The 16686-nt window shown below is 45.6% G+C and overlaps 1 protein-coding gene across 6 annotated transcripts in view; it reads right to left on the reverse strand.

Annotated features, from left to right (window-relative positions):
• The window catches only part of plppr5b (phospholipid phosphatase related 5b), a 99500-nt gene that overhangs the window by 36091 nt on the left and 46723 nt on the right, over nt 1-16686 (reverse strand). The window lies entirely within an intron of this gene.

Below are 16686 nucleotides of genomic sequence, written 5' to 3' on the forward strand. Positions count from 1 at the left end.
AGCTCTGCTTGGTTGGGGTCCAATATCTAGTCAGTAACTCAGCAAAGGAATTCATGGCTCTATGATTAATGATCAATCCATCTCAAATGACAAATGTCTGAGGGGCGAATTCACAAAGAACGGATTGCTGCGGCTGATAGCACCACGAACTGTGCATCCATTATCTGCTCCGGCTCAAGGTCCGATTCTCCAAAGATATTACGCTGATGATGTTACAGCGTAAACGCATTAAGTTTGCAGCTGAGTGCAATTTGTCCTCTTTTGCTTCTGATTGCAATGATCCATGTGGCAAAGTAGAAATGCATTGGTTGTGAATCGATTCTCCTCTCTTTTCTTTGTGCCCATGAATGCCTCTGCAGCAGAGTACACACATGCGGGTGGGTGAAATAATACATCATTAATGAGAAAATATGAATTACATTATAAGAGTCTTTTGAGACATTTTATTGAGTTTATTAAATAAGTGCAGCGATCCCACCACAGCAGAAACGATAAGTGCGTCTTCCCATTGAGAGAGACTTACACACGAGGCACAGCAGCGTCACCTTATTGATTATTTAAATCTTGTATTCTAAAAATAAATTAAATCATGTGTTCTCTCATGTATTTTTAAAGTTGACTTGTAGGGAAGCTTTATTAAATTAATTTGCCATCCCAAAATAAACGAGTTTGACCAGACAGTCCACCAACTCTCAGACTAATAATAATTCCACTGTAACTGCGTGGGGCTATTAGCTCTGATTTGTGGACTGTTTTGAAAGGCTGATTTGCATTCAAAGGGGCCAATTTTGTACCAGATGTCTGCATATTACCTCATTTAAATAGGTGCAAATAACACAGGAGCACCGAGGTGCTGATTGCTATGCAGAGCAGTAAGGGGTGCACTTTGCGTTTCTTTTTGTCTTATTTGTGCAGGTTTATTTGCAGCAAGAGCCACAAAATTTGCCCCCGAGTGTTAATTTACACCATTCCTTTCCACACTGGTGTTATCATCTAAACACGTAGCTTCTGAAAGCTTGGGAATTACTTTTTTTAAAGATTTCTACAGAGGGGCCGATATGCAATACAATACAATAGTACTGTGTAGAATAACAGTGCTTTGTGTTCCCAAAGGAATAGCCTCACATCTGCTTAATATTGATATTATGTTGACTCTTTTACATAATGCCACTGAAATAGGAGGCTGTGCATGAACTTCCTGAATCTAAAGTTCAACAAGCCTTGAAATGCATGAAGGTAAAAAAAACACAGTGTGAGGGAGCGCCACGACCCTTGGCTGTGTTCTAAATTTAATCTTCCCCAAACAGCGCAGCCCCTGTGAGTCATTATGCAAAGCAACGCCAGGCCAGAGTGAAAAGGGGAGTGAGCTGTGAGAGCTGAGATGGCCGGGCTCACACGATGCCGCACTGCCCTCCGACAGATGTAAACGCTGGCAAGAGCATGTGCAAGCATCCGCTACACGATGCGCATGAAAGCACACACTTGGGCGCACACACACACACGGAATCGCATACACGCGAGCCCGAGCATGCACATGGAACGTGTCACATGTGAACACTGGCACACTCTGACATTAGCAAAGAGAGGCAAGAGAAACACCAAAGAGAGGGTTCTGGGAGCAGCTGGGCTGAAAGAATTCAGCTTCTGCCTGACAGCTGTAGGACACAGCAAAGCACTCTGGGTGGAAGAGTAACGGCTTTGCACTAATGCTGATGCTGCTTTAGACTTCTACCTTAGATGACATTGCAGAAGGACATATTGTATATCTTCCTGCACTACATGTATTTGACAGTTGTGGTTACTTTGTATATGACAATAAAATCCTAACTTTAACTTTTCCAGATAAAGATCTTAAAATGAACTGTGAGTAAAATGAATTAAGTTCTCATGAAAGCAAACAAAGAGAGGCCTCCTCTCAGCTTGAAGTGGGCAGTGATGGCACATACTAAACACAGCTGGGAGTTTCCCCCATCTGCCTCACCATCTGTGTGGATGGGATGTGTCATCTTCACTGTGAGCTTTTCACTAAATACATCCGTGGCGAGTAGATATCGTCGTCAACTCTTCACCATTGTGTCCCTTTGTTCAGGGAACACCCTTTAGCTATTTGTCCCAAATGTGTTGTTGAGGTCAGAAGATTCCAAAGTAATACAAAAATGCATCCCATTGAAAAGTGTGAAAAAGAGGCTGTGTTCTGCTTTTTTTTAGATGGGAATGTTGGTAGTTCGGTAAAGTGTATTTGCAGGCTAACATTTGCTCATTATCACAAAACGTAAGGCACAGCTGAGGCCATTGCCTAGTTGTTGAGAGATTTCACTCCATACACAGGATGTTCCACCTCATAGCAACATTGGCGGGCGACCAGGGCGACTGTGGCTCAGTGGAGGCGAGGGTCGTCCTTCAATCAAAAGATCGGCAGTTCGATCTCCAGCTCCGCTAGTCTATGTCGGTGTGTCCTTGGGCAAGACACTTAACCCCAAATTTCTCCCAAAGGCTGTGCCATCAGTGTATGAAGACTAGCCGGAAGACTAGAAAGACTAGAAAGTTAATTTACCATTGGTGTAGGTAACTCTCAGCAGCCGAGGAGGCCAAGCTTTCAAACATGGCAGAATTAGACATGTGGTAAACTGACATTCTTTTAGAAAGACAGAGATTCACGGTTTTGTCCCAGGCGTAGAACAACATTCTTGACAAAGGCGGTGAAGTGTGCATTGTTGCACTTAAGTGCATGTCGACCAGGTCTGGCACAATGGCCTTAGGGTAAAACTCAAACGGCATGAATGGGAGACTACACATATGGCTTCAGACATACCTCCAATTAAGAACCATCAGTTGTGCTCTCTAGTCAGTCTTCATCGCCGTGCACCATCAATGCATCAATACCGCAGTTATCCATTCTTGGCCCATTATTTTCCCCCATCGTCATAGATGATGTTGTGTAATAACGTGGGAACAAATTGTTTCTCTACGACAGGGGTCTCAAACTCCCGGCCAGCGGGCCGAATATGGCCCGCCATGTCATTTTATGTGGCCCGCGAATCAGCCAGCAAAAAAAAAAAAAAAAAGATTTAGACTTGATAATAAAAATATCCCCATAGTCGAAATTATGAGATAGAAAGTCATAACTATGATAGAAAGTCATAATTCTGAGATAGAAAGTCAAAATTATGAGATAGAAAGTCTAAATGATGAGATTGAAAGACAAAATTATGAAATAGAAAGTCAAAATTATGAGATACTTAAACACAGCCATAGAACCAGCTCTTTGGCTGGTTACTGTACATTTGACATGGAAATGTATTGTGAGTACATTGAAGACTACTTTAAACTGTGAATGCAGAGAGTTATTTAACAATATGTTACGAGTAGTTTACAACCGGCCCTTTGTGGGCGACCATGATGCTGATGTGGCCCGGAGTGAAAATGAGTTTGAGACCCCTGCTCTACGAGGATGATTCCACCATCTTCGCACCCATAACATCATCAAATGGTTCTGAGGCGGCAGCAAGCCATTAAAAAAGAGCTGGAAAACCTCAGAATTTGGGCTGAGGCCTGACAGATCATTTTCTAGCAAATTTAAGTCAATGATCCTATCTAGAAAGAGGAATGCATCTTGCCCTGATCTCTTCTTTGGGAAGATCCAGCTCAGCGACCAGATGGAAGCTCTAGGACTATGCATTGACAGAAAACTACAGTGGACCAACCGTCCATCTAAAATCTGTGAACGTGCAAGACAACACCTTGGAGCCTTGCAGAAGTTGGCCTACAAGCTTGATCCTAGAGGCAGAGCCAACATCTACAAAACCCAGCTCAGGAGTATTATGAAGTACTCCTGCCTTGCCTGGATGAATACCTCAAAATCCACTCTCATGCAGATAGATACTATTTAGACAAAGGCACTAAAGGTCATTGGTTTCGTTGAGGACTATGCCCCAAAGGATCGTGCCAACACCAAGCTGAACGATCGTGCAGCAACTGTTCTTTTTAAAATGCATACTCCAACCTATCCAGCACACCTGAAAGCACTGCTACCCTCAAGGCTCCCAGGTGGAACCACCAGGTGGTTACCACCGCAGGGCTAACACCAAATGCCTTGACGGGAACTATCTCCACTCTGCTGTAACACCATGGGACAGCCCTCCCCCTGCTGATGTCAGACACATCCCATCAAGCAGTGTTCATGCCTTCAAGAAGAGATTGAATAAACCCCTCCTCAGCATGAGACTGCAAGCCTAAAGCGAAATGACTTCAAACAGAAACAAATCCGCTCCATCTATTTCTGAGTAGCTGCTGATCTCTCAGAATAGTATTATTGAAGCTTGATTCTGCCAAAGCAAAATAATAAAAAACGTGTAAAGTGTCGCACCATTAGCATCAGACACTGCCCCATTTACAGAGTCTTTAAAAACAGGGGAGCCCCAAAGACTTCTTGTTGTCTCTTTCCTCATTCTCATCCTTCGTTTCCTGCTCCCCTGGACCTCAGCTGGATAACCGAGCCCTATAGAAGTGCTGGAGGCCGGCCCCCAGCCAACCTTGAAAGAAACAAAGAAATCCATTCTATGTTCGAACAAAACAAAAGTGAGCGATAAGCTCAGGCCAAGCCATCACTTTTGAGCTATCGCAACTGAGAAAACTCGAGCAGTCCAAGGAGTGGTCCATGGAAGATGTGGCGCTGATCAACCCCCTTCCCCCTCTCCTCCAACAAAACTTTACCCCTGGCCATCTGAAACATCAGGTGAATCTTTACTTTTTTCCTGTGATATTTGGGTTGAAGCATAGAATAAGAGGAAGTAGGAATTTTAGGGTAGACCTAAGGTCTCCTATCAATATAGACATTTTTTTTTTACTTCACAACAATCTCTCAGCTGCTGAGTGGTGCATTAGTTCAATTTAACTGCTTAATGTTAAAGTTTTCATCTTCATGGTGGCCAAACACTGTATTCATGGGTTCATTCATCATTGCATTCATTCATTCACTGGTATTTTCATTTGTTAGTCGTTGTCTGTGGAGTTGATAGTTTATTAAACCTTTCATTGATAAAGAGGTTGATTGAGAATTATTGTGAAGTATTACGGTCACTGTTTAAGAGTCAAGGGCTCGGGACTGATTGAGGCTAAATTCACTATTTGGCTGTCATTTCCCGTTTTAAAGGGTGGTGCGCGAAGTGAATTTAATACAAGTTAAATTATGTTACTCAGCATAAATACTGACTCCTTTATATTTTGTACCAATGTGTGGTTAAGCTACAATGTAGCGGTTTGATCAAATTGAAACCAAAAAGATATACGAGTCTCAAACCCTACAAAGGATAAAGGCAATCTACCGTACCGTTGGTTAGAAAACAGGCTTGTTCATAATTCAGCCCAGTTCCTCTGCATCAGTCCAGTTTATAACGGGAACACAAAATTCCACTTTGGGATTAACAAGGTTCAGGTACAACTCAGTTCAGGTCATCAACAAAAAATACTCTACTTTGGGATTTATCGGTTGTCTGCTCAATAGTTCAGAAACAAACCAAAAGAATCAACAAACCCCGAGCACTAAAAAAAATAAGAGGAAACAGGCTTTCACCGACTCATGATACCGTGGTGAAGGCTTAGGCAGCTGCCGCTGTGTACTGAACATTTTGTCTCATTTCAAAAGACGTAATGGGCCGGACTTAGGGAGAGAGAGTGAGAACACACAACAACAAAAACACACTATAATACTTTCGTAAGCATTTTGCATTATGTGGTTGTAAAGTCTTTACGGCAAATTACACTCTTACAACTTCAAGAGATTAGCCCTAAAGAAACAAACAGCAGGTTCCCAATTAATTCCAGGAGTAGCTTGCACATCACAGCCTCAGCCAATCAATCCTCTGCTGTGAATGGGAGGCACCAGTGTTGCTTTACCAGTAGGTGCAGGTTGAGCCCTGCAGGGCAGGCAAGCTACTATAACATCCTCCAGGTCTAACATCTAATGCCCCCTGATCTCCCTGACACAAATCCCTCCACATGTAAGTCCAATCAACTCAGGAGGCTTTTGCCTGCAGGGTATCAGAGAGACGCTGGCGAGTGGCAGCGTTCAGCCTCACACGGGAGCTCGGCAGCGCAGGGTGACCGAATGGCTCAACACAGTGCAGCCGAGTCCCTGCTGGATTCATTCATTTGTGCTCCCGCACTGTGCCAACAAGCCTGCCAAAAGTAGTTATCAATAGCCATGGATCAAATGCACCATAAAACACACAGGCAGACACACTGTATGTAATGGGATTTCCAGATTGTGTATGCTAAATTGTGCCTTGTAATTTGGGATAACTGCTGTTGCTAATGCTGCTGTAAAGAGGCACTGACAGCTCGCCACAGACCCATTAGCTGCTGTTGGTATAGTGAAGCAAGTGCTGCACCTATTATGCAGTTTGCTTCAGTGAGCCATAAGCATTAAGTTAAAGGACAGAGGAACACTCACACCCCTCCCCGTAACATTAAAAGACAATTGCCTCCATCTCTCAGTGCATGCACAGCAACTTCTCTCAGTTGTAACTGATCTGTGGCCACAGATGAGAAAGGTGAAGTATGTCTTCAGCATCTTCCTCTAAAAATACTTTTGAAGGAAATTTTAAGTTTAAAGCTTGCATCCTATTTTTGTAGTTATGTCCATCTTACATTTCACTTCCCACAGTAGTTGCTCTGATCAAAATTCAAGAGATCAAGAACCACTAGCAGACAAACGATCAGACAGGTTATAAACCTACCAATTGTTTTTCTACGTTATCAACACCATTTTACTTTGAGGTCAAAGTGAAAGTGAGCCCTAATGAAATGTTGTTAATAATCCCTCATTGCACAAAAGAGTTATGGGCATCTGCATTCTGTAAATGTTGGGCGTCACAGTGGCCTAGGGTTTGAAGACACAAACCTCATGACCACGTATTAGCAGTGGTGCCGCATTCCTCCTTCACTCAACCTTCCTCTGCCAGAGTATAAACACACGGTTAGTTGAAAGACAGGAATCAGTGGCATAAATATCCCTCTAGGTCTCCTGAATAAACTGTGTGAAGACCTACTGTAACAGAATAACACGAGCACGCTCCTGGCTGATTAAAGCGTGAGAAATCAGCATGCCATCTGGAGTCACCAACTAGCACTGCGAGTAGTTGCAACGTCACCAAGCTTCTAGGCAACTTATCTGTGCCTGGTCTGACCAGGCATTTAGTAAAGTAGTCCAGATGTCCTTCCCCACTATGTCCTCCAGTTCTTCATGGGGGATCCTAAGACACTCCAATTGTAGAGAAGGTATGTATGCACCACATGATAGGAGTCAAGCTGAACGAGGAATAATTCAACAACAACCGTGAGGTCAGAGAACTCGGCCACAGACAGATGGACACCGCATCGTAACAGCAAGTCTTACGCTACGTCATGTCAACAAACTCGCGATCAGGCTGGAGCCGTTACCAGAAAACACATGTTTTATATTGTGATATTTACTGGAAATGACATACAATATGTACAGCCAACAGCAAGTAGGACAAATTCAGCTGGTGATCTCCCTCCAGCCACCTGCCTCCTTATTGAGGTTGTTATAGTGAAATGATGAGGTATCGTACAGATAACTTCAAATGAAGTGCATGAACCCGCTTCTTCCACATCTTCCTTATGTCCGATTCATGGCCAACCAACTAGCCCTGCTAGGAACTGTTTCAAGGCAAGGGCTGTTTGAAAGTGTGTGCCTCTTTCTGCATTTGTGCAATTGTCACTTTTTGCTTCTCTTTATGACAAACTCAAGCTTACCTGAGGGCTGAGCCCAGACACCCTCCACAGGAAATTCTTGTCATTCTTTTGGACTTCCTCCATATACTTTACATGGGAAATTCACAACAAGTCATAAACACGGTCATACCATGCGATATTCTGATATTAAAATGCCATTCAATCAGAGCAACTGATTAAACTTCTCAGATAACTCCACAAAACATCTTCGACAACGAACAATCGTTTCAATTTCATCACCGATCAAAGGCACTTAACCATTGTGGCCATTTAGTTCTCCGTTTCACAACCGTTCTTGATTGTGTTGTAGGGTAAAGTGAGACTCGATTAGCATATATTTCTTTGATGAATGCTTCCTCCAGCAGGGACGGTGGGATTTTACTGTGGTGCTCCATCGCTGCTGACGGAACGCAAAGATAGAAAAAGGAACCTCGGCAGCTGAGGCACTTTATCGTCCTCCCTCTGCTTTGCAGGGACAGTACACCGCACAGCGCTCTTTAAAACCGGCATCAATTAACAGTAAGACATAAGCCTTATTCAGATACAACACTGTACCAGTGTATAATATATGATAACCAATTCCAATGAGTCTCTCTGGGATGAAAGGAGCTTTAGCCTGGAAGACAAGGCCTGTTAACATGAAGGAGTAGCGTGAATGGTATGCTGGATGTGTAAATGCGAGGGCAAAGCCGGAGCCACAAAGTGGATTCCCCCTCGGGGATCTAGGTAATAATCCTCTTCTGCAGCCTTATCTCCTGCTCGCACTTAAGCAAGAGAGAGGGCAAGGAGAGGCAAACGCTGTGCTTCAAAGTGTGCGTAAGTGTGTGTGTGTGTGTGTGTTTCATCAGAAAGCAGTCAAGGCAATATTTTGCTGTTTTATCAATAACAGTGTGTGCATGTTTGCAAGTCTGTAAGCATGTTTGTGCATGTGCGAATATGTGTGTTTCATGCAGAAAAGTGTCAGGGTTTATCTCCCTACACGTACGCGTATATCTGCATGCATCTTTAACTGGAACTGGTGGATCTGCGCGTAGCTAGATGCATGCTTACAAAAGCAAATACGATGGTGTTAACACGTGTGCAAACGTGCGTGTTTGTCTGTTACATTATCGTCATGAATTAGCACAGAAAAGAAAGGTCAAAATAAGATATCAAAAGAAATTCAGATATGAAACCTGCATAGCCATTTGCCTCATGCAAGTACAATTTCACATTAATATCTGTAACCTCACTTGTATTTTTTTAGGTTTGCTTGTACGAGTTTTATTCAGTAGATCGTCTGAACTGCACATTGTGTTGCCATAATTCACTTGTTTCATCTTGATGAATACCACCTGTGCATGAGTGCATTGGTGAGATGGAATCAAAAGCATAATACATGGCACTAAACATATTCATAGGGCTACCTGTTGTAACTGATCTCTGGCCAGGTTTCCTTCACGAAAAGTCTTCTTTTAGAAATCCGTAGATGAAAACATCAAACATTCTGCAGTGTCAGTAGTGATATCAGGGAAACAGAGGAACATATTACTCAAGCTGTCAACACTGTGACACAACAGAGCTGAACTGTGACAGAGACGAAGAGGAATGAAGCGCTCCGTAGCTGAAACGGGAGGCAGTCGAGAGAATGTGGCAGTCGTTCTGCTTCAGTATACGAGGACGTACTAACTACAAGAAGACAGATGAATGCGACACCTCTATCTCTTGTACATGCCACTTAAGAAGACATATGTTAGTGCGAGTGGTTCTTCATGATGCCCCGTTGTGCTGCAGGTGGCTTTACAGCAATAAGTAAAGAGTACAGTAAATCAAATGAGAAAGAATAAATGAACGTGATGTAAATTATGAATAAAGTTGGATTTGAGGATCCTTGCAAAATGATCTGAAATGGACTAGAGGCCTTACAGAGACAGCCCATCACAGAATCATCACTAGATATTTACCTGTAGTGCTTTTTATCAGTCGAGATTGTCTTGGTGGGAGTTCCTGAGTGTTGAAGATATCGGCCGTAGAGATGTCTGCTTTTCTCCCTGATATGATGGCACTTTGTGGCACTCGGCTTGTGTCGCTCATTTTATCTGGAAACTATTTTCTTTCAAACATAGTTCCTACATGAAACTGCTCACACCAAGGTCTGTGGATTATGTCAAGGAAACGGGTCAAATGGGCTTTTTGGGTCATTTTGAGCATCACAAGCCGAGTGCATCTAGTTCCATTACATTTAAGAATAGGCACACATCTCAGTGGCTGATGTCTCCAACACTGCAACTCACACCTGCTGCCTACAAACAGTCTAGATTGGTCGAATAGGACTACCTGTTGAAGGCTGTCTTTTTGATTTTGGGATGAACTGTCCCTTTAACAATCCACTATACAGTCTAAGGGTGGAAATAACCTTCCCAGCTAACAACTAGCTAGCGTGACACCAGCTTACTTTGTGTTACAGTAGCTGTTTCCATAGTGACAACGTTAAAGACCTCTGATGTTAAACCTATTAGTACAATAATCCATTCTTCACAAACTATCACTAAAGCTGCTGATTGTTGCTTTGTTTGTCTGAATCAGCATAAATTAAAAGATATATTTAACTATGTGACATGAGGCAAGGCAAACAGGTTTCAGGGGAGAGCCCAGACTAAGAGCGGTTCAAAACAACCCCTATGATAGTTAGCCCACGGACTTTAGCCACCTCGCCCGGACCAGGGAAACCGGGGCACCCTCCCGGAGCCAGACCCAGGAGGGGAGCTCGTAGGCGAGCGTCTGGTGGCTGGGCCTTTGCCCATGGGGCCCGGTCGGGCTCAGCCCGAATAAACACCATGGACCAGCCACCCTGTGGACCCACCACCCGCAGGGACAAGCATCGGGGTCGGGTGCTATGCAGACCGGGCGGCAGGTCTGGAGCTGGTGCAGGAGGTGGAGCGATACCAGCTAGAAATAGTTGGACTCACCTCCACACACAGCGTTGGCTCTGGAACCAAGCTCCTGGAGAAGGGTTGGACTTTGTCCTTTTCCGGAGTTGCCCAGGGTGAGAGGCGCCGGGCGGGAGTGGGGATACTCACGAGCCCCCGGCTGAGTGCCGCTGTGTTGGAGTTCTCCCCGGAGAACGAGAGGGTCGCCTCCATGCGCCTACGGGTTGCGGGGAGCAAGGCTCTGACTGTGGTTTGTGCTTATGCACCAAACAGCAGTTCAGAGTATCCGGCCTTCTTGGAGTCGGTGGGAGGGGTCCTGGAAAGGGCGCCGCCTACCGACTCTATAGTTCTCCTGGGGGACTTCAACGCTCACGTGGGCAATGACGGAGAAACCTGGCGGGGTGATTGGGAGGAACGGCTTGCCCGATCTGAACCCGAATGGTGTTTCGTTGTTGGACTTCTGTGCTTGCCACGGTTTGGCCATAACGAACACTATGTTTGAACATAAGGTGGCTCATAAGTGTACCTGGTACCAGAACACCTTAGGCGGAGAGCAATGATCGACTTTGTAATCGTATCATTTGATTTGCGGCCGTATGTCTTGGACACTCGGGTGAAGAGAGGAGCAGAGCTGTCAACTGATCACCACCTGGTGGTGAGTTGGATCAGATGGCAGGGGAACCGGTTGGAGAGACCCGGCAAACCCAAACGTGTAGTGAGGGTAAACTGGGAACGTCTGGCGGAGGACCCTGTCCGGGAGGTCTTTAACTCCCACCTCCGGAAGAACTTCTCACACATCCCGAGGGAGGTTGGGGACACGGAATCTGAGTGGACCATGTTCAAAGCCTCTATTGTGGACGCGGCCACTAGGAGCTGTGGCCGGAAGGTCATCGGTGCCTGTCGTGGCGGCAACCCGAGAACCCGGTGGTGGACACCGGAGGTGAGGGAAGCCGTCAAGCTGAAGAAGGAGGCCTTCAAGGCCTGGTTGGCCCAGGGGTCTCCTGAAGCAGCTGACAGGTACCGGCAGGCCAGAAGGGCTGCAGCTGCGGTGGTCGCAAATGCTAAAACTCGGGCATGGGAGGAGTTCGGGGAGGCCATGGAGAAGGACTTTCAGTTGGCCTCAAGGAGGTTCTGGCAAAACATCCGACGGCTCAGGAAGGGAAAGTAGGGCTTACCCCAGGCTGTTCTCAGCAGGGGGGGAACTGCTAACCCGGACGGAGGACATCGTCGGGCGGTGGAAAGAGCACTTTGAGGAACTCCTAAACCCGACCAACATGTCCTCTGCAGAGGAGGCAGCGCCTGAGGACCTAGGGGGAGGCTCACCCATATCCCTGGCAGAGGTCGCTGAGGTAGTTAAAAAGCTCCTTGGTGGCAAGGTGCCGGGGGTGGATGAGATCCGCCCTGAGATGCTGAAGGCGCTGGACGTAGTTGGGCTGTCCTGGCTGACACGCCTCTTCAATGTCGCATGGGGGTCGGGATCAGTGCCCATGGAATGGCAGACCGGGGTGGTGGTTCCCATCTTCAAAAAGGGGGACCGGAGAGTGTGCTCGAATTACCGGGGTATCACACTACTCAGCCTCCCAGGGAAGGCTTATGCCAGGGTGCTGGAAAGGAGGCTCCGACCGCTTGTCGAACCTCAGATTCAAGAGGAGCAGTGCGGATTCCGTCCTGGCCGTGGAACAGTGGACCAGCTCTTTACCCTCGGATCATGACCTCCAGCATTCACTGGGGCGGTTTGCAGCCGAGTGTGAAGTGGCGGGGATGAGAGTTAGCACCTTCAAATCTGAGGCCATGGTTCTCTGCCGGAAACCGGTGGATTGCTCCCTCCAGGTGGGGATGGAGTGCCTACCTCAAGCAAAGGAGTTTAAGTATCTCGGGGTCTTGTTCACGAGTGAGGGTAAGATGGAGCGGGAGATCGACAGGTGGATCGGTGCGGCTGCAGCAGTAAAGCAGGCGCTGCACCGGACCGTCTTGGTGAAGAGGGAGCTGAGCCGGAAGGCAAAGCTCTCAATTTACCACTCGGTCTACATTCCTACCCTCACCTATGGTCACGAACTCTGGGTCGTGACCGAAAGGACAAGGTCGCGGCTACAAGCGGCCGAAATGAGTTTCCTTCGTAGGGTGGCCGGGCTCAGCCTTAGAGATAGGGTAAGGAGCTCGGTCATCAGGAGGGAGCTTGGAGTCGAGCCGCTACTCCTTCGCGTCGAAAGGAGTCAGCTGAGGTGGTTCGGGATCTAATTAGGATGCCTCCTGGACGCCTCCCACTGGAGGTTTTCCAGGCACGTCCAACTGGGAAGAGACCCCGGGGAAGACCCAGAACACGCTGGAGAGAATACATCTCCCAGCTGGCCTGGGAACGCCTCGTGATCCCCCAGAATGAGCTGGAACATGTTGCCGGTGAGAGGGAGGTCTGGGTCGGCCTGCTTGGCCTGCTGCCACCGCGACCCGACCCCGGATAAGCGGTGGAAAATGGATGGATGGATGGACATGAGGCATATTTACTTAATAATAGATGTATTAGCTTGTTAATAGGCCCATCTCATAGAACATGTGGACTGTGTGTAACAGTGTAACTATCATATTGTTATGAACACATAAGACCCAACAGTGGCCATGACTACTATAACAGTAAGATGAGCAGCTGATCCTGGTGCTGTGTGGGAGAAGTGATCTGCTGCAGAAGAACGTCTCTCATTGCCCTTCTGCTCCGCCAGTCCTTCATGTCAGATGATAAAACTGCTCAGATATTAGAAATAGAATCCCTCCAATCTGCTGAGCCCCATGAGGCTCCGCCCACTAATCAGGTATGAGACAGTTTGTGTATGTTATTTACCTAATGGAAATGTCACTGTCAGCTCAGTGCGAGAGTGTCTTGTGTTTGGCTGTCACTTTTGATGCAGGTGTTTCACTGAGGACAACCACACTCACCACGCCGCTGCAAGAGCAACAAAAGCCCCGCGGGAAAAAAGCCAACAAGAGTATTTTACTCATGTGATTCGTGCAACAGATGTACCGTCGATGAAAGTAAAATACGCAACAGAAGACAGCTTTCAGGTAACTCAGGATATATCTCTGGGGCTCCGCGTGGCTGACGGATGTCGGGGAAAAGACTTCCTCATTGTTTACAGTCCCATTAACAACTTGAGGTGTGAGACTGTGAGAGTTGAGAGAATTGTGTACAAAAGTAGCTAGTTTATGAGCTAATTTTAAACCATTTATGAGCCAAACCATCTTCAGATGATAGCGGTTGGTTCACAGATTGCATTTCAGCCAATGCGTTCCACCTCTTTTGCTCTCCACACAGACTGTTTGCCTGCATTCAACCACAGCTGGCTCCAACGCCATTTGTTAATAATAAAACGCAAACCAGAACACTTTCAAATACCAACATTTTGCTGCCTAAAGATTCTACATATGAATGCAGAATCTGTTTATAGAGATAACTCAGGCAAAGACTGCACCTATAAGCAACAAACACTGGCGGAAAACCGTAAAGGGAGAGAGAAATTCCCCAGAGACGGCGACAAGGCAGAGAAGACTACACAAAGGGTTTGGTATTTATATCGCTCATTAAGGAACAGCCTGGATGCTGGCAAACTTTTTTCTTGACGCAATGCAGAGCTGTCAAATTGTCAAGCATACACATCTGACTGGTTTTACTAACTTGAATGTACTTGAAGTGTGCACTGTGCAGCTCCATCTAGGTAAAACAACTGGATCGGGACATCCCTAGTTGGAGTACTTCCTTGCTGCTGAAACACACGAGGTAAATACCTCTCTATTCCTGGGATGGCATACAGTCCATACAGACAAACAACCCCTGCAGCACATTTAGATGCTCTCTGGACTGTAGGAGGAAAAGTACAGAAAAATAGTCCACCTCCCTTTCAGTGTAGGAGAGGTGGAGGAGTGTCTGTGATCATAGTTATCAGAGAAATGCATCAGAGTGCGTCTAAGAGCACAGAACAGTACAAAATGTCGTGCAGGTTTGCAGTAATTACAGTTTTTCTCACTTGCTAAAACACTAAAACCCATTGGCTGAACAAAGTTCTCAGTTGCCTGAACTCATTTAGCTAATTGTGCAGTCTGTTGTCAATACCTTAAACTATTTCACATGGTAAAACACAATTTGCAGATCTCACTTAGACTTTTCAGCAAAACGCTAAACACATTCTCAGTCTCAAAACACATTCTGCACTCTAATGCACATGTCATCCATACTGGTAAACACAAGTGGCAACAATCAAATACAAATAGAGAACACATGTCATTGATTAAACACAATCACTCAAAATTGATTTCACTTGTATCAAATGATGTGACACAACCAATATAAGCCAGTTTAGAGAGCAAACAGGTGGTTGAAGGTGGGAAGGAGAAAGTCTGAGAATGGATAGAAGAAACAATGTGAGAGGACGAGGACAAGTGCGTATGCGAGGTGGGCGACGAGGAGGAAGAGGAGGAGGGCAAGAAAGACGAAGAGGAGGACGAATAGGAAGAGGAAGACAAAGAGTGGAAATATCTGATGAAATTCGAGCAACAGTCATAGACCATGTTATAGTCCACGGACTGACAATGAGGGAAGCAGGACTTAGAGTGCACCCCAATTTGAGCCGATTTTCTGTGTCCACCATAGTAAGGACATTCAGAGAAGAGAACAGGTACAGTATGCTACTGTATTTTTGTAATTGCAAATTTACTGTACTACACTATATGCAGCTGTTTCAATAGACATTTGTAAAGTTCATCACTGTATGTATTGTACTGCATGAATATTTTTTGTAACTGCACATCTACTTTTTGTAGAACTGCAAGGCTGCCACATGCAGGTGGAAGGAGAGCTATATTCACTCAGGAGCAAGAGACCGTTATAGTGGGCATGGTCCTTCAAGATAATTTAATACGACTCAGAGAAATCCAGGAACAAGTGATACAAGACAACACACACTTCCAGGGAATCGACAGTGTGAGCATTTCCACAATTGGCCGTGTCCTCCATCGTAACAGGATACGAATGAAACAAGTATACAGAGTACCTTTTGAGCACAACTCACAAAGGGTGAAAGAACTGCGAGCTCAGTATGTGCAAGTTCAGACACATTTACTGCAATCCAGATTGTCTACATACTGCCACATACTATGTGAATGACATTACTCTTCAGTACATGCAATGTATGTGAATCAGAAGTGCATACAGTAGGCCTAATCAAACTCTACAATATAGCACTGTCTCTGTACAACTTACTAAATTCTACATACATTATATTGTATTCCTACACAGACAATATTTGACTTGGAATCCTTGGACAGACCCCATGAGTTAATCTTTGTCGATGAAGCAGGCTTCAATCTAACAAAGAGGAGAAGGAGAGGCCGAAACGTGATTGGACAGCGGGCCATTGTTGAAATCCCTGGTCAACGAAGTGGCAATGTCACAATCTGTGCTGCTATCAGCAACCATGGTGTTCTACATCACCATGTTACACTCGGGCCATATAACACCCAGCATCTTCTAAGATTTCTGGCCAATCTAAGAGATATTTTATTTGAGCAGCAGGGTCAAGAGCTAAATGAGAATCCCATTCCCACCAATGTGATAGTGCTGGACAATGTCAGTTTCCACCGAGCTGCTCGGGTAAGGGAATGGTTTAACATCAATGGTCAGTTTATGACCTTGTACCTCCCTTCATACTCGCCTTTCCTGAATGCGATTGAGGAGTTTTTCTCCTCATGGAGATGGAAAGTGTATGATAGACAACCCTACACCAGAGTAAATCTGCTGCAAGCCATGGAATTAGCCTGTGGTGATATAGGTGAGGAATCACGTCAGGGCTGGATACGGCACACAAGAGGCTTCTTCCCCCGTTGCCTCAGGAGAGAAAATATTGCTTGTGATGTCGACGAAGTGCTCTGGCCTGACCCAGCCCAAAGACAAGAAGAAGCACATTGATGACATGTTGACTCCTTTGATTTTTGTCCCTTTTACTGTAGTATTGTATACTGTAGTAGGCCTACAGTGCAT

The sequence above is a fragment of the Anarrhichthys ocellatus genome, unplaced genomic scaffold (genome assembly GCF_004355925.1).
Source record: "Anarrhichthys ocellatus isolate YVR2014 unplaced genomic scaffold, GSC_Weel_1.0 scaffold73, whole genome shotgun sequence".
In the NCBI taxonomy this organism is placed as follows: Eukaryota; Metazoa; Chordata; class Actinopteri; order Perciformes; family Anarhichadidae; genus Anarrhichthys; species Anarrhichthys ocellatus.